Source organism: Camellia sinensis, chromosome 4 (genome assembly GCF_055761805.1).
Source record: "Camellia sinensis isolate YWXY chromosome 4, ASM5576180v1, whole genome shotgun sequence".
Lineage (NCBI taxonomy): Eukaryota > Viridiplantae > Streptophyta > Magnoliopsida > Ericales > Theaceae > Camellia > Camellia sinensis.
The window spans coordinates 198,166,439-198,183,934 of record NC_138964.1 but is presented as its reverse complement, the minus strand read 5'-3'; the positions used below and the strand labels follow the sequence as shown (position 1 = coordinate 198,183,934).

Sequence of the window (17,496 nt, the reverse complement as noted above, 5' to 3'; positions counted from 1 at the left end):
ACAAAGGTAAATATAATTAAAGACACAAACCCACCATGTTGAAGTACACACAAAGAACTGGCACATTGTTGCGGCCTGGTCCTCCTGAAATCTTCACAACTCTCATCCAAAATATTTGTCTCCATTGTCTTCTCAGTAATCACTGCCTCCCAAAAGGATTCAGCATGTCCTGGGAAAAAAGAGATCAAAATAGAAACCATATATAGAGCCACATTCTAAAAGCATATATGAATCCATAACCAATAATAACCAAAAGAGTAGGAATCGAAACCCGCCCCCCGCCCCCCGCCCCGCCCTGTCCCCCCAAGGAAAAAGCCCAAGTTTGTTATATAACCCTACCATTGAGTTACACAACTATGATTCCTGATACGCGCTCGCGCGGGCACACACACACACACACACACACTATATTGGCTAGTTCACTCAACTCACAAGACTAATAAGACATGTAGCAAATTTCACTCTTATGTATGCTAATATACTTAACCCATAACAATATAAACACACTCAGCAAAGAAGCAGGTAAAATAAACCAAAACCACGCCACTCAAAAAATATAGACTTGCATCACTAGGCACTCAACAAATAACTCCCTTACATTAGTACCATTTATGTAGTCCTAAAAATAAACAGATTTAGAAATCATATAGGGTCTCAGTTCACTCAACCCTCTAGAAACCTCACACTCAAACCTAGGTATGAGCTCACTTTCCCTCAACCCATCATCACTACAATGAGGCCAACTGGACAATCTGCACAGCAAAAAGTTAGAAAGAAATGTTACAGTGTCACACATTATATAGCTTATCATACTCCACCAACAAAAGAAATATGTAACCCTCTAGCTCCAGGGCTAGTATGCACAGTAGTAACATTTTTCAGAATGGAGACAGGGAGTCTCCAATTTGATAGAAACCAATTATCATTAGATTTCCTCTTTAAATTTTTGATAGACATAATTCTGAATCTAATCATACTCACAGTATTTAAGAGAACAACCTCCTCAGGGGTTTTTTGTTTTGTGAAGATTCTATGATTTTTCTCAAGCCAAATATTATAAATAGAACAAGTGAAGGAAAGCCTACTTAGGATGGAACCCAAAGACTTACCCCTCACATTCTGTGCAAGATGGTCTACTAGTTCAGACCAAGGCATAGTGGGCCAGGGAACATTGATCTTTGCTTTGATGGCCATCCAAACCCTTTTAGAAAAGGGGCAAGTGAAGAAAAGATGGTTATGATCTTCAGCATGATATTGGCACAGTGGGCAACTAGCAGTGAGTGAGATACCAAACAACTTCAATCTATCGCCAATATTCAGCCTATTCTGGATAGCCAACCAGGTAATGAAGCTAGCTTTAGAGATAAAGTGTGAATCCCATAATAAACCAGACCACTACACCTTATTAAAAGACTATCTCCAAGCAGACCAGGCAGAGTTAATGGTAAACTCACCACCAGGATTGAGATTCCAGACCACAGAATTAGGGCCCTATTTAGGGACAAGAGTAGTTAGGGTAGAATCAATCAGATCAGCAATAGAATGGAAATTAACAGAAGGCCACTTCTATGAGCCATGAGACACAATTTTCTAGACTTCACTCTCCCCATTGAGAGCAGTATCATACGTAATTCTTTCCCCAAACTTCACCCAAAGAGAACCCAAAGGGTGTCAATTATCAAACCAAAGGAAAGTATTAGCTCCATCACCCATACAATATGATTAATGAAAGGGTAGATAATAGGTCTAAGACCTAAGGTCTTTCTCAAAACCCAAATAGGATCAGATGGGATTCTAGTTTGGTTATGATTAAAGGTTATGACACATTGTGGTATTGGTTATGATTTGATTATGATCTATTATGATTGTAATTTGGCTATGATCGAAGAGGCCTTTGGTAGTGTCTCAAAGGTATTTGGTTATGATCCATTAAGTTATGACAGAAAGTGATTTGATAATGACACTTTTGGGTATGTCACAACTAACATGTGGTACACCCGTTTTTAAGAAATGCATATTATAGCATTACCTATTAAAAAATATAAGTTAAAATATATTCTGCAACTTTCTAATAACCAACTTTTTTAGCTTCTCAAAAAACAAAAAATGTAAGCTATCCCTTGTCATATATATATATATATATATTGGCGTTTGTTATATGTAAAACAAGTCTCATTAAAAAACTTAAGTGATTCATGATTAGATCAAGATTTAATTGTACCAATTCCCAAACAATTAAAACCAACAATCTAAATCATCAAGCACGTACGAAAGTGATTTAAATTGTTGTTTCAGAAACAATAAATAGACAGAAACGATTTTTACGTGGAAAAAATTACTATTACAGCTCCTCCAATTGTGATTAAAAAACCACGGGCGAAATGCCACAAATCAATCCACTATGAAGAAAAGAAAGAATACAAAATACCCAAACAAATTACTCAAACTCTGTCTATTTGTCTTCAACGCTTTGTATATCTTCCATCACAACCTTCGTCTCTGAATTGATTAGATTAATGTTGATTCCACAATATCCACGTCGACTCAACGACCGTGCACAGCTTCAAACACCTTTGAGCACTCCACGATTGAATCTTTGGATTCCACCGAAGAAGAACACTATTGAAGATAATAACCCAAACAACCCTTTGATATGAATCATCAAACCATGTGAGTTTAACACTCAAGCAAACATCAAAGGAAAACTAGCAAACAAGCCCCAAAACAAAACCCTAGAGCTCCTAAAACAGATCTACAAGCGCCTCCCAATATGTTTACAAACAAGCCAAACTACTGAGAAGATGCAAACGCCACTCGAGCACAACTTTGGCCGCTCGAGCGGGAAGACCAAAAACCAAAGAAAAATTACAACTCAATAAAACTAAGCTTGTTCACGGGACCTAACAATCTCCCCCTTTGTCAATTCCCGAACAAAACTTTTCTAACAATTTTTCCTAACAACACATGCACTAGACACACTCACAAACATAACAAAAGATCCAACTTAACAAACAGCTACAAATTGCAAAAACACCAACGCCGATTTTATAGAGAAATACTGAGAAATGTGTTAAACAATCCACCTGTGGAAACGACCAAATACCAAAAACCAAAACTATGAACGAAATAAGATCCAAATAGAAATAATGCATAAAAGTCATAAACAAAAAAAAATACAACCCACAACCATCGCATTTCCAAGATATCTCATAAATCAATAGGTTTTGAAATGTCTATGTTTTGTGTCCAGTATCTATGTTTTGTGTCCATCATGTACAAATCAATAGGCAAAAATATCCAAAATAATAGACAAAAATATCCAAAAGCAACAACCACCAAAAACTACTCCCCCTTTTTGTCCAGGAGACAATAAGACAAAACAAGAGAAACCAACCAAAACAAAAGAAACTGTCCAAAAACTGGCCAAAGATAAATTGGCCAAAGAAAGAACAAACTCAATGATCTGGCGACAGTGGATGTGGCGGCTGCAACTGAAGCAATGATAGAATCTAATCCAGCTGTAGAGTGGTCTGGGTAGCTGACTGCTTAAGATGGCCAAGTCGACCATCAAAAGCATCCAGACGAGCATCCAGGTGAACCAACCGCGGAGTCATGGACTCCTCAAAGCGGCAAAGCTGGTCATGCATAATTCGGTGAGGTATATCTGACTCCTCTGCTCCTGCTGTAGTGGCATCAAACTCGGCCTCCTTAGCCATAAGATCATCATCACCTGTAGAAGATGGACTTGACCTAGAAGACTCCCCCTTAACATGTGCTCGACTTTGAGAGACGGTCTTTTTAGTGAAATGTTTGATTGGGAAGGCAAACTCATTATCCTCAAGAACCGGGACTTCTAATTTGGACAAGAGATGGTTAAAAAGACAGCCATAAGGTAGCCCTAAAGACTTTCTCTCAAACACGGTGATCATTTTTTGAAGAATGAGGGTGGCAAGGTCGATGGAACGATGGCGATCAATGCAAAAGAGAACAAAGCCTTGGTCCTGATTGATTTCAGAACTATGGGTTGTGACGATGACATTAGCACAAATGATTAGGTTAAGCAAACAAAACTGAGAATTGAGCTCATGTTGTTTGATCAAAGCCCCCTTAACCCAAGTACGAGGTGTACCGCACAATGCAGCGGCCACCTCGTTGAAATCACAAGCTGGGCAGATTGGGAAGGGATAGTGGATGGGAAAGACACGATCTATGCCTAACAACTCTCAGATAAGATTTGGGGTAATAGAAATGGACTTAGACCTAACCCAGGTTTGAAACGAAGGACCAACATCATCAATGCCCTCAATATTACAAAAAAACTCTCGGACCTAGTCAAGGTTTTGGCGGCTGGTGAAAAAGAGCACAAAATCACCCCCCAACGGAGCGAACAAGGAATGTATAGGTAAAGACTCAAAAGTGTTGGGTTGGACATGATGCTTAAGATGGACAGTTTTAGAAAAGTAAGCTTCTCTAAAGGACTTGGCTTTTTCGGCGAAGGGAAACCAGTCGAGGTTATAAGATGGACGAGAGGTAGTGGACTTTCTATGTTTGGCAATAGACATAGCTAACCCGAGGACACCCAAACCAAGTTAGACAAACCCCCAAAACCATATTTAAAAAAAAAAAAAACAATAAGAGCAAAACAAAAAACATTAGTAGCACAAATGAGGAGGAACAAAACCAATACTAACAAAAACCAAACAAGGCATAATCCATTAGTAAACCAGTCATAAGACAAGTGCCAAAACAAAATTACACAGTAGCAGCAATGGAGCATACAGATAAACAAACTTGGACAGATAGACAAGTATGTGAACAATTTAACATGGATAAAAGAAAAAAAAAACATGCCCAATCTACCAATATAGCATAGAATGATAGCCACAAGCCCAAAAACCTATTGTGTAAAAGTGTGAATGAGTGAACAAACCATAGACTAAGCACAAAACAAACCAATGCACAAAAACCAAACAAACCTCAAAACAGACTGAAAATGAGAGAGAGCAAAGGAAAAAAACTAAGAAATTTGGGGAGAAAAACTTACCAAAGGTGAATCAGAAGAGGAAAAAAGAAGAAAGATAACCAAAAACACAACCTAAGGAGTCACAATCGAAACCCTAGGGGAGAAATAGAGAGACAATCGTGAAAAGAGGGGAAAAATGAGACTGAAAAGACGGATGTAGAATATATACGAGGGCTTACCGCTCGAGCGTAAGACTCAACGCTCGAGTGGACTCACTTATGCGCGTCTCTATGCTCGAGTGAAGAAAAGGACGCTCGAGCGAACAAAACCTGCTCTCAGAAACTCGCACACTCTACAAAAGTGCTGGATGAAGGGAAAAAGCGCTCTAGCGCTAAATGTTCCGCTCAAGTGGATAAGAAAACTGACCAAAGACAAAAAAAAAAAATACCTTTCTGAGTAGTAATAACCAACTCACACTACCAAGTGGGACCTGAAACAATTAGGGGTGAGCACAATAGCCAGAATGTGACACGAAGATATGATAATCCATAAACCATGAAGCCCATAAACTTGCAATTTTGACATTATGAACCATAATATCATAAGCAAATCAGATAAAAATTGATCAATGAGCATAAACTGCATAGGAATGCACAACTCAAAGACAAATATGAGAGCTCACATAAAGAAGGTGTGTGTGTGTGCAATCCTTGAGAGGCCACAAAGCTAGAGTTAATCCTCGTAGTGATCAGATGGCTAAACCTCCGGCAAGAGTAACTAAACATCACTGAGAAAAGTCAAACCACCATAAATCAAGGGTTATTTGTTGTGTAAAAGCAGAGGCTCCCCCTCAATCAATGAGTCCTTTTTTTTTTGTTTTTATTTTTGTTTTTATTTTAACTTTTCTTGCTTGTGGACACTCACTGGTGGTATGCACGCTCAACAGTATGGAGACCAAACCAGAGAAGCATGAAATCAACAAGGACGGCCTGGTTGATGCCTCTGAGGTAACCTTTTCCTAATGCCCAGACTTCAATGAACTGAGGGAGGAACTGAGGAAATGAAAAATGATGTAGATGGTTAAGAGACTCATCATCATCCATGATATGCCAGCATAGGTCAATTCCTCTGAAAATGTATAAGCAACATTGTTAGTGGTCCATAGAGAACTTTGATCACTTATGCGGAAACCCCTGCACCAGCTTATCTCAAGAATGTGTACAAAATGAGTTCATGAAGTCAATGAGCATGGGCATTTAGAATGAGCTATGAACAAACAAAAATGAAATATTGCAAGCAACATGAGAGGTGTTCATATGAGTCTAAATGCAGAGATGACGGAATCAATGACAATGAGATTATAGCATCCAAGTATACATAAAACCAATCACTCACACCCACTCAAGTAACAGGTAACACCCTAGTGATTGAGCACTACACCCAAGGTCTTTCTAAGGAACTCAAACCTAAGAAGATCAAGGGGTTTTGTAAAAATATCAGCTTTTTGATGCTCAGTGGGTACATGTTCAAGAACAACAAGGCCCTCTTCCACTAACTCTTGAATGAAATGATGACGAATGTCAATGTGTTTAGTGCGAGAGTGTTAGACAGAATTTTTAGAAATGTTAATGGCACTTGTGTTATCACAGAAAAGGGTAAGAGTGTCCTAGTCTATACCATAATCACGAAGCATTTGCTTGATCCATAACATTTGTGCACAATAACTTCCTGCAACAATGTACTCGGCCTCAGCGGTCGAGAGAGAAATAGAATTTTACTCTTTGCTATGCCATGTAACCAGATTATTCCCAAAGTAAAAACACCCCCCAGATGTACTCTTCCTATCATCAGCACACCCTACCTAGTCAGCATCAGAAAAACCAGTGATCTCAGCTGTAGTGTCAGTTGAGAACCAAATCCCAAAACCCAATGTCCCATTAACATACTTAATAATGTGTTTGATCGCAAGAAGATGAGACTCTTTAGGACTGGCTTGGTAATGGGCACAGACACCTACACTAAATGCAATGTCAGGTCGACTGGCTATGAGGTAAAGAAGACTTCGTATCATACTCCTATAAAGGGTAGGATCAACATCAGTACCAGATGAATCTTTGGAAATGTGAAGACTGGTGATCATGGGAGTGCATGCATGTTTGGCCGACTCAAGACCGAACTTAGACAAAAGATTTTTGGCATACTTGGTCAGAGAGACAAACATACCCGAAGGAAACTGTTTAATTTGAAGACCCAAGAAATAAGACAACTCTCTCATCATGCTCATCTCAAACTCATGTGTCATGCAATTCGAAAAATATTTCACAAAATGATCAGCAGTGAATCCAAACACAATATCATCAACATAAATCTGAGCAACAAGTATATGAAACTTAGTATGTTTCACAAATAAAGTCTTGTCCACACTACCCCTTTGAAAATCATTATCAGGAAGAAAGGTAATAAATCTATCATACCAAGCACGCGGGGCTTGTTTCAACCCATACAAAGCCTTGTCTAACTTGTAGACATGGTTTGGACATTTTGGGTCCTTAAACCCTTTTGGTTGCTCTATATAAGCCTCTTCTTTCAAATACCCATTCAGAAAGGCACTTTTCACATCTATTTGAAACAATTTGAACCTAAGAAAGCATGCAACACCCAATAAAATATAAATAGATTCGAGACGTGCAACTGGGGAAAATGTCTCATCATAGTCAACACTCTCTACTTGAGTATAGCCTTAAGCAACCAAACCAGCTTTATTTCTAACCATAGTACCATTCTCATCAGATTTATTTTTAAAGATCCACTTGGTACCTATCACATTCATGTCTCTAGGTCTGGGAACAAGATCCAAACTTTGTTACGTTTAAATTGACCTAACTCTTCATGCATAGTATTGACCCAACTATCATTTAGTAAGGCCTTTTTTATATTCTTAGGTTCAATTAAGGAAACATAACACATATGAGATACCTCTTCCCGAATTTGTCTTCGGATTTTCATTCGATCTGAGACATTTCCAATCACCTGTTGAGTCGGATGATTCAGTTTCACCCTTGTTGATGGTTTGAATTCTAGACTTGTAGTGACAGGAGCATCAGAAGTGGTGTCTCTTTGTGCACTCTTTGGACTTGGACTCACCTTAGAAGTTGGTGCTGGCTCACCTTCTTGAGCTTGTTTCTCTGCTTCTCCTTGACTTTGTTGTTCAGTATCCAGGATTGGAGACTCATCATTTTCTTCCTCATTTAACGCTGAAGTAGGAGAACCTGTGTCATCTAAAACTATATTGATCGATTCCATTAAAGTCAAAGTACGCAGGTTATAGACATGAAAAGCTCTACTAGAGGTTGAATACCCTAGAAAAATACTTTCATCACTTCGAGAGTCAAATTTGCCGAAGGGCTCTCTATCTTTGAAAATGTAACATTTACTTCCAAAAGTTTTGAAATATTTTACATTAAGTTTCAGTCCTTTCCACAATTCATATGGAGTTTGTAAAGTGTCGAGCCTTAAATACACACGATTTACAACATAAACAGTAGTGTTTAAGGCTTTAGCCCAAAACTTTGGAGAAACTTTCTTACTAAGGAGCATGACCCTAGCTATCTCTTTAACAACCCTGTTCTTCCTCTCAACAACTCCATTTTGTTGAGGAGTAATCGGTGCAGAAAATTCATGCTTAATTCCATGCATATCACAAAAATCCAAAAATGAACTATTTTCAAACTCACGACCATGATCAGTTCGGATTCTTATGATACGCCCAATAGAAACACCCTGTTCACTTTGGATTTTAAGGACTAAGGCCTGGAAAATATCAAACGTATCAGATTTTTCTCTTAAAAAATTTGCCCATGAAAAACGAGTATAATCATCAATGGTTAAAAAAATGTATCTTTTATCTCCAATGCTTTCAGTGCGAGTGGGTCCTATAAGATCCATATGAACCAATTCAAGTGGGCATTTGGTTATGAAACTGTTCACCTTTTTATGAGGAGCACGAGTTTGCTTCCCAAGTTGACACGGACCACACACATGGTTCACATTCTTACCCATTTTGGGTACTCCTCTCACAAGCTCTTTGTTGGCAATCTTAGTTAGGTCTTTGAAATTCATGTGACCTAATCTTTGATGCCACAGGTCAATGTTACTTATGACGGCCGAGTGACAAGTAAGATCATTTGTGATAACAATCTCATAGCAATTATCAGATGTGCGAATCCCATGCATGACAGTATTTCCTTTCTTATCCAAAATTTCACATTTATTTTTTGAAAATAATACTTCATGATAGGAATCACACATTTGACTAATCCTCAATAGATTAGCTTTAAGGCCATCAACAAGCAAAACATTTTCAAGTTTAGGAAGACCAGCAACACTTATAGAGCCCTTACCAATGACTCTAGAAGTGCCACCACCTCCAAAGGTAATAATTCCTCCTTCATATTTATCAAGAGATGTGAAGTAGGATTTGTCACCAGACATGTGACGAGAGCACCCACTATCAAGATACCACATGTGTAAATCGTGTGCTTTCAGTGTAGTGTGAACAACAAAACACGTTAAGTCGCTCTTTCTAACCTATATCTTTTTGGTCTTAGTGGAAGCAGGGCTTGTAGTCTTAGTAGACGTCTTAACATTATGAACACCCTCATGAATCTTGGTGTTCCGCGTTGACATGTAAGATTGTCTCCTAACCCACGGAGTATTAGAATTTCTACCCTTTTTAGACACTTTACCAAACAACTTAAAAAAATAAGGACGAATGTGGCCATACCTCCCACAATGATGACAAACAAACACAGGTTTTACCTCCAGTTTGTCAAGCTTACTCCCTTTGGGTTGATGAAGAGAAGTATCACCCTTGAGCTTTCCCTTTGCTTGAGTCTTCAGGTCATGTGATGTAGAGGCCTGTCCCTTTTGAAGTGTTGTAGCAGTATAGCCTATCTCACGTTTATCACCACTCATTTGTTGAGACCCGATGATGCTTACAAGTGTCTTTGACCCTTTGTTCCACATATCAATTGTGGCTCTTGCAACTCTGAGTTCTTCCTCTTTCTGACTAATTAGCTCTTTAGGTTTCACAAGCTAGAAGCTTTCCACAGAGGTCTTGCCTGTCATTTGAGATTTTGATGACATCCTTTTTTGCAGCTTCAATCTCTTCCTTTAGCTTTACATTCTCGCTTTCACAGGCTTTGAGCTTGAGAATGAATTTTTCATTGATCTTGGACAAATTCAGAAATTCATCATAAAGCTTTTTATAAACTTGTTGTAGGTCATCACCACCAATCTCATCACTGTATTCCAAGGTTTCATCATCTTTTTTTTGCTCCTCTTTCTCCTGGACATCATCTAGTCGAGCAACTAAGGCATGAAAATTGATAGATGGTGGTGAAGATGACTCTCCTCTTTCATGAAATTGACTCAGAATGTCCCATGCATCTTTGGCCTTTGTGCAGTAAGCAACCCGTAGTTGTTCTTTGCCAGAAATTACTTCACGAATGGTAGTCAGAACTCTTTGATTACTCGGATTGTCAGCACTTTCAACATCCTCTTTAATGGCTTGCCAGCCCTCAGGGTCATAAGCTCTCAGAAATATCCTTATTATGATCTTCCAGAACAAGTAATTACTCTCATCAAAGGTAGGAGCACGGTACAGATTCTGACCACGAGCACTGGCTTTGGAGGAGGTTGAGTGACAGTAGACCAGAATGCCATGTAAGTACTATCTCTGTCTTCACCGGATTCGATTTCTTCGGGTTATTGTTCTGACCCGCTTTCATCATCCCAAGTCACTGTATAGACTTTCTTCCGGTTCTTTTTCGAAGGACATTTAAGAGCAATATGTCCAAACCCTTGACATTTGTAACACTTGACACCTTGCCCCTTCACAGTCTTCTTTTCAATTTTTGGAGCAATTTTTGGTAGAAAAGTTTTGGGTTTTTCATTACTCTTATATTTTGAAATAGGGTCCTTGAAATTAGGCTTCTTTTTCTTTAAATTTTTTTTGAACTGTTTAGTAAACATAGCCGTCATCTCGGACTCTAGATCAAACTCAATCTCAGGGGTCTTTGCAGTCTCATAAGCACTAATGAAAGCCGCACTATTTTTTTTTGTTTTTTCTTAGAAATTTGGTGGGCTTCATAAGTCTGCAAGTTTCCAACCAACTGATCAAGCTTGAGGGTATCAACATCTCGAGCCTCCTCAATAGCTGTAACTTTTGATTGGAACCTCTCGGATAAAGACCTCAAAATTTTTCCAACAACCTTAGCTTGAGGGATTTTTTCACCAAGTCTGAAATAGGAATTCACAATGTCACTAAGTTTAGCATAAAAATCATTAAACATCTCATCATCACACATAAAAAGAGTTTCAAAAGCGGAGGTGAGACGTTCAAGTTTTGACCTTTTAACATAAGTAGTACCCTCGTGAATAGTTTCAAGAATATCCCTAGCCTCTTTTGCTACCTCACAAGTACAAATACAACAAAACTCTTCTGGTGTGACGGAGCAAAAGAGAGAGTTGAGAGCCTTATTGTTCCAACTCGAATTTTGATAATCGAATGCGTCCCATTTATCAAGAGGTTTGGGAATAGCAACACCATCAATGGTGACAACAAGTTCACTCCACCCATAGATCACACAGTGCTAAACTTTCTCATAGATAGATTTTAAAAGTGCTCTCATACGAGCTTTCCAATAAGAATAGTTTGTACTATCAAGTAACCGAGGTCTATGGGTCAAGTTACCTTCACAAATTGAATCCATATCACTAATCACACAAAATCACACTCTTATAGTTTTGATAAAAACAAAGAGTGACCTGCCCTGATACCAATTGAAAAATCTAAGTGATTCATGATTAGATCAAGATTTAATTGTATCAATTCCCAAACAATTAAAACTAACAATCTAAATCATCAAGTACGTACGAAAGTGATTTATATTGTTGTTTCAAAAACAATAAATAAACACAAATGATTTTGACGTGGAAAAAATCACTATTGGAGCACCTTCAATTGTGATTAAAAAACCACGGGCGAAACGCCACAAATCAATCCACTATGAAGGAAAGAAAGAATACAAAATACCCAAACAAATTACGCAAACTCTGTCAATTTGTCTTCAACGCTTTGTATATCTTCCACCGCAACCTTCGTCTCAGAATTGATTAGACTGATGTTGATTCCATAACATCCACGTCAACTCAACGACCACGCACAGCTTCAAACACCTTTGAACACTCCACGCTTGAATCTTCGGATTCCACCGAAGAATAACACTCATGAAGATAATCACTCAAATAACCCTTTGATGTAAATTATCAAACCATGTGAGTTTAACACTTAAGCAAATATCAAAGGAAAACTAGCAAACTAGCCCCAAAAGAAAACCCTAGAGCTCCTAAAACAGATCTAGAAGCATTAAACCTAAAAATGGACTTAAACACATATATATAGAAAACAAGGGCCGCGTACCCTGCTCGAGCGGAGGCACAAAAACGCATGCGATTAAACAGGTCTACGTTCGAGCACTACAATATGCCTCCCAGTATGTTTGCAAACAAACCAAACTACTGAGAATATGCAAATACCGCTTGAGCGCAACTTTAGCCGCTCGAACGGGAAGACCAAAAACCAAAAAAAAATTACAACTCAATAAAACTAAGCTTGTTTGAGGAATTAGGAACAAGTAGGGACCTAACACTCATAATTAAGGTTATTTTGATTCTTAATAAATACCGCAAAATCTCATAACCAACATGTATTATTTTCAGTCATAATAAAAAACAGCAGTCTCATAATCATGTTCACCGCAAATTTGATCACTACAAAACTTTATACATAAATCCTACATGATTTATAATTAAGGTGTATAATACACAGGTGTGTACCACAAATTTCTTTCTTTTTTTAAAAAAAAAAAATTTCTTAATTAAAATTTATCATTTTATATTTATAAATGGCAGAACCTAAATTTCTTAATAGCTAGGGAGGTTATGTATTAAGTGGAAAAAATATATAACATAAAAGTCAATGCAAAGGTGGAAATTTTGAGAGATGTCGGGCTGTTCTTTCTGTCCCAGATTTTTTTGTTCTAGTTCATGACAATCAAGTTGAAGCTCATCACATCTCTTTAAAGAAGATAATCAATTATTAACCCAATCAAAATACATAACTTTATACAAACAATGTATTCATATAAGAAATTCAATTGCCTGAAAATTAATTAAAATAAATAGATCTGCAGTTTTTGAGGGGTAATGACTTGGGTTTAAAATAGGTAGGGTTTTGAAAATGAGTAAAAGCAAGAAGAAACAGAGGCAAAATGAGATAATGATAGAGAACAGAGACAATAAACTTACATTGGAAAAAGGCAATTGACGAAACCGGAAGAATACAACGGCGGAAGGCAACAACAATAATGGAGGAGGGTTTTCGTGTGCGATTAAGAGAGAGACCTATAGGAAACCGTATCGCTATTGAGAGAGAGAGAAGGAGAGAGAGAGAGAGAGAGAGAGAGAGAGAGAGAGTTGGGAGGTGGAAGGTTTACACTGATATGTTTATCTATTTATTTAACTTATAAAGATTTGGGTTTTTTTTTTCTATTTTCTTTTGTTTTTTTTAAGAACACATCAAAACAACGTAGTTGCATAATCTTCATAAGTGGCTGACTTTCAGCGATGCAAATTTATTTTGTCGCTAAAAGAAAAACTCTTTGCCAACACAGAGTCATTGTCACCAATACAAGAAGACTAACCGCAACACATAATGCATCGCCAAAACTATAAAATCCTCGCTAAAACTAATTCACTTTTGGCACACATCCTCATTTTTGGCGCCAAGTGAATGTTTTGGACTTTTAGCAATGTGCAAGAATAGAGTCTCTAAAGGCTAACCTTTACCAACGAAATTGATCCTTGTGTTGCAAAAAATATGGCTTTTACTACGAAACAATGACCTCGACACCAAAAGTGGTCGCCAAAACTGCAATTTCTTGTAATGAGTCCACGAAATCATATAACAAACCAAAATGATTTTGAAAGAAGCACAAACCTTTAATATATCTGGGTCTTTCCATGGCCCTTTCTCAGACCTCATACAAACTCCCTCATCTGTACATGTACAGCTACCACTAAAAAATTCTGGCAACTCACTGAACAATCACAATTATACACTAGAATTACAAATGGTTAAACTTCTGCATAAGGAAAAAACAACATATTTAAATCCTGAAAATTCTAATTATTTACTGTAGACCGCCCGAACTCGCTCCGCGCGCCCCCCTTTCGGAGAGGGCGCGAATTGTGTTCTAGCTGCTATAGTTTGGACTCCTATTACGGTTCTGAATCTAATCTCACAAAGTGCAATGTAAGACTGATAAATCACCAAAGAGTCTAAATCCGGCAATTGGTTTTGAAAAATCAATTTTGAATCAAAAAGCGCCAAACATGGACTACTTTGCTAGATTTCAGAGTCGCCACCTAAATATTTTGTTTTGGGGAATTTAGGAAACCCTAACTCGTGCCAAAGGCTACGTGTCCGTCATCACCAAAGTTACCTCGGCTCGGAAACTTGGGTATGAGAGGGAAAGGTCCTGAAATGAGCACCCCCGCTCGCCCGATCAAAGATCGACTTCTACTAAACATGATATGTTGTTTTTGAAAACACATGTGTTCTTATTCCGGTTATTTAGCTAACTTACTACGTGATGCGCACAGCATACAAGTGTACACTAAATCACTCGATTTGGAACAAAACATCTCATGTTTGTTTTTCGAAAAATGGTTTGGAAGTGCTACTCACAAGTAGTCTAAAACGCGGATTTGCCACCCTCAAGTGGGCTTAGAAAAAACATGATTTTGCCACTCTCAAGTGGGCTTAAAACTCACATTTCAATGAATTGCTCCAATTCAAGCAATAAAGCCTTCACCCACAGGCATTCATCCAGTTAAACACTTAAGCAAATAGCCTCATGGCAAGCATGCTATCATGGCAATCACTCACACACATGCAAGGATGCTAAAGCGTAAACACTCACAGTGTACTCCGAGCCAAAACAGAAGCTAGTTAGAAATCATGCATGATCCTGGCTATGTTAAGATGCCTAATGCAACACATGCAAAAATGCAACTAAAATAGGCTCGGCTATCTAGAATGGCATATGAATGCAACACTTGATAACATGCTCCGAAACACGTATTCAAGAAAGTGTATTGAAATACAATGCAGTTTGAATGATACGTCGAGTCTGGTGCATGCAAGACAAAATGAATGATGCACACATGCAAACATAAGTATGCTAATCGAAACATGCCCTAAAACTAACCATCAAAAGCTGGCAAATAAAAGGGAGAAAGACGTGGGGTTGGAAGACATTCATACACACACGCACACTTATTATAGCATTGTGCCCTCTCGAAGAAGGGTCCGAATAATAAGCTAACTAGCTACGCTAATCAAACTAATTATTACAAAACAAATCGATTAATCAAGCACATTAACTAATTAAGTACAAAATCGACGAATTAGCTAACTAAGTAAAACAGCTAAAGCTGTTAAAAGAGGTCCTCAGGGCAAGGGGTGCATGCATGCTCGATCGCCTCACTCGGAAATCCATTGCTATGCCCAGAATTGCCTCTGTTTGCATTTGATTTGATCTCTGAAAAGTGCACTCAACATGGGGACCTCCTGGTGGGCTGCCAACCAGAAAAGGCAGTTGTAGACCAAAAAAACTGGTTGTAGACTAGAAAAACTGGTCGGTCGACCACCCCTACTGGTCGGCCGACCAGTTAATTTGCCAAGCTCCAGTTTTGTTGCAACAGAGAACAACAAGGAGCATAGCAGTGTATTTGCAAGATATGTGTGCACAACCGCCCTCCCTATCATTTCTCAAGCTCAAGGGAGTGCGGTACTTGACCCTCGGGCCACTAACCGAGCATCGCAATGCACAATGGCCGAGAAGCCAAGTTTGCACAAGTCAATGTCAATGAATGCACAAATAACACATAAGGACCTCCACCTCTATCATGCTTGATCAAGAGGGTCGGCGACCAAGAAATGATACACATTTCATCACTTTGAGTATGAAACATGCGACATTCCTCGTGTTTGGATTAACGTCCAATCCAAACACATGCAACGCAAACAAGATGATCAACATTCAATGCTAAAGTGACATGCACGAGACTCTATCATGTAAGCAATGCATGCATGGCATGTTTAAAAGCTAAGGCATCAAAGCTAATGAAACATATTACACATGAGGCATGCACTATCAATCTCAAATGGTCAAACCAACACCAGACAAGGTCGAACATGCCAAAACAGTGGCTGAAATATGTTAAGATCAAGGCATACAACACAAGGAGAACATGCTCATTTGATGGCTCATTAACAATGCACAAAGACACAACTCTCAAAAGCTCTCGAGGAATGAAAGAAGTGAGAACATGACACATGTACATGCTCTGAAATAACATGTTAAACGATGCCCAAACATGCAACCATCACAAATATAGCATAGTAGGGTGCTCAAAACTCGAGACTAACTAAGGTACTTGCACCATAGCCATATCAAGCAAGCCCCAAAGGGCCAAGATGACTCAAAATAGTCCCAAGGCAGGTCAAAACAATGCCAAAACATGCATGGAGTAGAGCTAACACATACTAGAATAGGAGGCATAAAGCATGACGAATGCAAGGCCAATGAGTGGGATTACATTACACATACCAAAACCAAGCATGAGGTGACTTCACCAACAAAAATCAGAGTTGTAACATGGTAAAATAAGGTCAAAAACACGCTGAGATCGCAGCCTAAAAGCTTAGGCAAGCGTGCATACAAATTGGCTCATAAGTGAAGCATAAGGCACAACTCTCCAAAAGCATTGAAAGAGTGAAACATGTGAGAGTATGTCTACACTACATGCACTGAAATCATGTGAGAGATGAGGCCAAAGCATGTAAATAACTCAAGTAAAGCATGCTAGAGACTTTGAAACTCAAAGCTAATGAGCAAGATTGCACTATGGCTATACAAAGCAAAGCAAGCATGACCAAAACCACTTAAAATAGAGCTTAAGCATGGCAAAATATGAGTAAAAACTTGCTGGAGCAGAGCCGAAACATGCTAAAGTGATAGGCCAAAACACCAAGTGAGCTAGGCTAGCATGCAAGATTGCACTACAAGTGTGTGAAGCATGCAAGATGTAACCAAACCAACCCAAGATAGAGTTATGACATGGCAAATAATGGCTAAAAACATGCTTGAACTAAGCAAATTCAAGGCACAAAGACATGTTACTTTGCAAGGCTACAAGTAGGATTATACTACAAGTGCAATAAGCATGCAAGAGGTGACCAAGACAGCCAAAAACAGAGTTAAGGCAGGTCTGAAAAGTCATGAAAATGAGCCTAAACAAAGTCACTAAGAAGTAGAAACACATACTCTTTTGATGGGCCATCAACACATGCAAACAACAGAAGAAGAGGGGGGACAACCCCCACCTATTTGGGACCTCAAAAC

At 38.6% G+C, this 17,496-nt stretch overlaps 1 pseudogene; it reads right to left on the bottom strand.

Annotated features, from left to right (window-relative positions):
• LOC114271983 (phosphatidylinositol/phosphatidylcholine transfer protein SFH6-like) overlaps positions 1-17,496 on the bottom strand; it is a 151,519-nt pseudogene that overhangs the window by 127,699 nt on the left and 6,324 nt on the right.